At 56.0% G+C, this 5,492-nt stretch overlaps 1 long non-coding RNA gene across 2 annotated transcripts in view; it reads left to right on the forward strand.

The window, feature by feature from the left end:
* The first annotated feature begins 5,347 nt into the window (after positions 1–5,347).
* Positions 5,348–5,492, forward strand: part of LOC135525109 (uncharacterized) — a 27,625-nt gene continuing 27,480 nt past the window's right edge. For both annotated transcript variants that reach the window (XR_010453069.1, XR_010453068.1), the window contains exon 1: positions 5,348–5,456. This is a non-coding gene — a long non-coding RNA (uncharacterized LOC135525109). The remainder of the gene's footprint in view (positions 5,457–5,492) is intronic.

Genomic DNA, 5,492 nt, shown 5'->3' on the forward strand with positions numbered 1-5,492 from the left:
AGTAAAAGAGGCAGTAAAAGAGGGACAGTAAAAGAGGGACAGTAAAAGAGGCAGTTAAACTGGCAGTAAAAGGGACAGTAAGTGAGGGACAGTTAAAGAGGCACCGTGAATGAGTCACTAAAAGAGATAGTTGTCACATCCACTCTCGCTTCCCCGCTCTGGCGCTCGACGTCACTGATCTACTAACCAGCGGTCCTGGCAACCCATCTTTATGCACACCTGCGTCTCATCATCAGTCACACCTGGACTTCATTACTCCCTTGATTACTCACCCTTTATATAGCACTCTTTGGTCATCAGTCATCAGGTAGTATTGCTTATGTTTCTATGTCAGACACTTCTCTTGTTCTGTATCACGCCATGTTCGTTATTATCAAACTCGCCAACTGCACCTACTTCCTGACCCCCTGCGTCTATGTTACAACAGTAAAAGAAGAGAGACAAAGAGATAAGGAGGGTGGTGACAGAGACACCGAGTCTTCTCTCCCTGTGAACTGTATCACTGTCATTGGACACTGTCCTGGATAGCCAGGACACCCGTGATACAAGTCAGTATTTGACGTCCGTCTATGTCTCAGGATGTTGGGAAAATGACTTGGAAACCGGCCCCTAGGGGCAATATTGAGTGCTGTTACCTTCAAGTAGGTTTTGTTTTGCGTATTGTGGACGGGGATGGAGGATGTGCATAAAGCATCAGCCTCTGATTCTAAAAGGTTCCTCCTAATGCAAGACAATGCTAGACTTCATGTGGCTGGAGTGTGTCAGCAGTTCCTGCAAGAGGAAGGCATTGATGCTATGGACTGGCCCGCACGTTCCCCAGACCTGAATCCAATTGAGCACATCTGGGACATCATGTCTCGCTCCATCTACCAACGCTACGTTGCACCACAGTCTGTCCAGGAGATGGCGGATGCTTTAGTCCAGGTCTGGGAGGACATCCCTCAGGAGACCATCCGCCACCTCATCAGGAGCATGCCCACGCGTTGTAGGGAGGTCATACAGGCACGCGGAGGCCACACACACTACTGAGCCTCATTTTGATTTGTTTTAAGGACATTACATCAAAGTTGGATCAGCCTGTAGTGTGGTTTTCCACTTTAATTTTGAGTGTGACTCCAAATCCAGACGGGTTGATAAATTTGATTTCCATTGATCATTTTTGTGTGATTTTGTTGTCAGCACATTCAACTATGTAAAGAAAAAAGTATTTAATAAGAATATTTCATTGATTCAGATCTAGGATGTGTTATTTATATATATATATTCATATCTCACAGACTTTCTCACTGACTGTAGCCCAAAATACCCCTCAATGACAACGGTGAGACACGCAGAGCGGTGAGACACGCAGAGCTGTGAGACGCGCAGAGCGGTGAGACGCGCAGAGCGGTGATACACGCAGAGAGGTGAGACACGCAGAGCGGTGAGACACGCAGAGAGGTGAGACACGCAGAGCGGTGAGACACGCAGAGCGGTGATACACGCAGAGCGGTGAGACACGCAGAGCGGTGATACACGCAGAGCGGTGAGACACGCAGAGCGGTGAGACACGCAGAGCGGTGAGACAAGCAGAGAGGTGAGACATGCAGAGCGGTGAGACACGCAGAGAGGTGAGACACGCAGAGCGGTGAGACACGCAGAGAGGTGAGACACGCAGAGCAGTGATACACGCAGAGCGGTGAGACACGCAGAGCGGTGATACACGCAGAGCGGTGAGACACGCAGAGCGGTGAGACACGCAGAGCGGTGAGACAAGCAGAGAGGTGAGACATGCAGAGCGGTGAGACACGCAGAGAGGTGAGACACGCAGAGCGGTGAGACACGCAGAGAGGTGAGACACGCAGAGCAGTGATACACGCAGAGCGGTGAGACACGCAGAGAGGTGAGACACGCAGAGCGGTGATACACGCAGAGCGGTGATACACGCAGAGCGGTGAGACACGCAGAGCTGTGAGACACGCAGAGCGGTGAGACACGCAGAGAGGTGAGACACGCAGAGCGGTGAGACACGCAGAGCGGTGAGACACGCAGAGAGGTGAGACACGCAGAGCGGTGAGACACGCAGAGCGGTGAGACACGCAGAGCTGTGAGACACGCAGAGAGGTGAGACAAGCAGAGCGGTGAGACACGCAGAGCGGTGAGACACGCAGAGCGGTGAGACACGCAGAGCGGTGATACACGCAGAGCGGTGAGACACGCAGAGAGGTGAGACACGCAGAGCGGTGAGACACGCAGAGCGGTGAGACACGCAGAGCGGTGAGACACGCAGAGAGGTGAGACACGCAGAGCTGTGAGACACGCAGAGCGGTGAGACACGCAGAGCTGTGAGACACGCAGAGAGGTGAGACACGCAGAGCGGTGAGACACGCAGAGCGGTGAGACACGCAGAGAGGTGAGACACGCAGAGCGGTGAGACACGCAGAGCGGTGAGACACGCAGAGCTGTGAGACACGCAGAGCGGAGAGACACGCAGAGCTGTGAGATACGCAGAGCTGTGAGATACGCAGTGCTGTGAGATACGCAGAGCGGTGAGACACGCAGAGCGGTGAGACACGCAGAGCTGTGAGATACGCAGAGCTGTGAGATACGCAGTGCTGTGAGATGCGCAGAGCGGTGAGACACGCAGAGCTGTGAGACACGCAGAGCTGTGAGACACGCAGAGCTGTGAGATACGCAGTGCTGTGAGATACGCAGAGAGGTGAGACACGCAGAGCTGTGAGACACGCAGAGCGGTGAGATACGCAGAGTGGTGAGACACGCAGAGCTGTGAGACACGCAGAGCTGTGAGACACGCAGAGCTGTGAGATACGCAGTGCTGTGAGATACGCAGTGCTGTGAGATACGCAGAGAGGTGAGACACGCAGAGCTGTGAGACACGCAGAGCGGTGAGATACGCAGAGTGGTGAGACACGCAGAGCTGTGAGACACGCAGAGCTGTGAGACACGCAGAGCTGTGAGATACGCAGTGCTGTGAGATACGCAGTGCTGTGAGATACGCAGAGAGGTGAGACACGCAGAGCTGTGAGACACGCAGAGCGGTGAGATACGCAGAGTGGTGAGACACGCAGAGCTGTGAGACACGCAGAGCTGTGAGACACGCAGAGCGGTGAGATATGCAGAGCGGTGAGACACGCAGAGCTGTGAGACACGCAGAGCAGTGAGACACGCAGAGCGGTGAGACACGCAGAGCTGTGAGACACGCAGAGCGGTGAGACACGCAGAGCTGTGAGACACGCAGAGCTGTGAGACACGCAGGGCGGTGAGACACGCAGAGCGGTGAGACACGCAGAGCTGTGAGACATGCAGAGTGGTGAGATACGCAGAGCGGTGAGACACGCAGAGCGGTGAGACATGCAGAGTGGTGAGATACGCAGAGCGGTGATACACGCAGAGTGGTGAGACACGCAGAGCTGTGAGACACGCAGAGTGGTGAGACACGCAGAGCTGTGAGACACGCAGAGCTGTGAGACACGCAGAGCTGTGAGACACGCAGAGCTGTGAGACACGCAGGGCGGTGAGACACGCAGAGCGGTGAGACACGCAGAGCTGTGAGACATGCAGAGTGGTGAGATACGCAGAGCTGTGAGACACGCAGAGCGGTGGGTGATACACGCAGAGCGGTGAGATACGCAGAGCGGTGAGACACGCAGAGCTGTGAGACATGCAGAGTGGTGAGATATGCAGAGCGGTGAGACACGCAGAGCGGTGAGACACGCAGAGCTGTGAGACACGCAGAGCGGTGAGACATGCAGAGTGGTGAGATACGCAGAGCGGTGAGATACGCAGAGCGGTGGGTGATACACGCAGAGCGGTGAGATACGCAGAGCGGTGAGACACGCAGAGCTGTGAGACACGCAGAGCTGTGAGACATGCAGAGTGGTGAGATACGCAGAGCGGTGAGATATGCAGAGCGGTGGGTGATACACGCAGAGCGGTGAGATACGCAGAGCGGTGAGACACGCAGAGCTGTGAGACACGCAGAGCGGTGAGATACGCAGAGTGGTGAGATACGCAGAGTGGTGAGACACGCAGAGCTGTGAGACACGCAGAGCTGTGAGACACGCAGAGCGGTGAGATATGCAGAGCGGTGAGACACGCAGAGCTGTGAGACACGCAGAGCGGTGAGACACGCAGAGCGGTGAGATACGCAGAGTGGTGAGACACGCAGAGCTGTGAGACACGCAGAGCTGTGAGACACGCAGAGCGGTGAGATATGCAGAGCGGTGAGACACGCAGAGCTGTGAGACACGCAGAGCGGTGAGACACGCAGAGCGGTGAGACACGCAGAGCTGTGAGACACGCAGAGCGGTGAGACACGCAGAGCTGTGAGACACGCAGGGCGGTGAGACACGCAGAGCTGTGAGACACGCAGAGCGGTGAGACACGCAGAGCTGTGAGACACGCAGGGCGGTGAGACACGCAGAGCGGTGAGACACGCAGAGCTGTGAGACATGCAGAGTGGTGAGATACGCAGAGCGGTGAGACACGCAGAGCGGTGAGACATGCAGAGCGGTGAGATACGCAGAGCGGTGATACACGCAGAGTGGTGAGACACGCAGAGCTGTGAGACACGCAGAGTGGTGAGACACGCAGAGCTGTGAGACACGCAGAGCTGTGAGACACGCAGAGCTGTGAGACACGCAGGGCGGTGAGACACGCAGAGCGGTGAGACACGCAGAGCTGTGAGACATGCAGAGTGGTGAGATACGCAGAGCTGTGAGACACGCAGAGCGGTGGGTGATACACGCAGAGCGGTGAGATACGCAGAGCGGTGAGACACGCAGAGCTGTGAGACATGCAGAGTGGTGAGATATGCAGAGCGGTGAGACACGCAGAGCGGTGAGACACGCAGAGCTGTGAGACACGCAGAGCGGTGAGACATGCAGAGTGGTGAGATACGCAGAGCGGTGAGATACGCAGAGCGGTGGGTGATACACGCAGAGCGGTGAGATACGCAGAGCGGTGAGACACGCAGAGCTGTGAGACACGCAGAGCTGTGAGACATGCAGAGTGGTGAGATACGCAGAGCGGTGAGATACGCAGAGCGGTGGGTGATACACGCAGAGCGGTGAGATACGCAGAGCGGTGAGACACGCAGAGCTGTGAGACACGCAGAGCGGTGAGATACGCAGAGTGGTGAGATACGCAGAGAGGTGAGATACGCAGAGCGGTGAGATACGCAGAGCGGTGAGACACGCAGAGCGGTGAGATACGCAGAGCGGTGAGACACGCAGAGCGGTGAGATACGCAGAGCGGTGAGATACGCAGAGCGGTGGGTGATACACGCAGAGCGGTGAGATACGCAGAGCGGTGAGACACGCAGAGCCGCAGAGCGGTAATACACGCAGAGTGGTGAGATACGCAGAGCGGTGAGACACGCAGAGCCGCAGAGCGGTGATACACGCAGAGTGGTGAGACAGGCAGAGCTGTGGAGTTGTGAGCCAACAGGAGTTACGGTAAGTGTTCATAATCATCAAATAACTTTCACAAAA

Source organism: Oncorhynchus masou, chromosome 31, assembly GCF_036934945.1.
Source record: "Oncorhynchus masou masou isolate Uvic2021 chromosome 31, UVic_Omas_1.1, whole genome shotgun sequence".
NCBI lineage: Eukaryota > Metazoa > Chordata > Actinopteri > Salmoniformes > Salmonidae > Oncorhynchus > Oncorhynchus masou.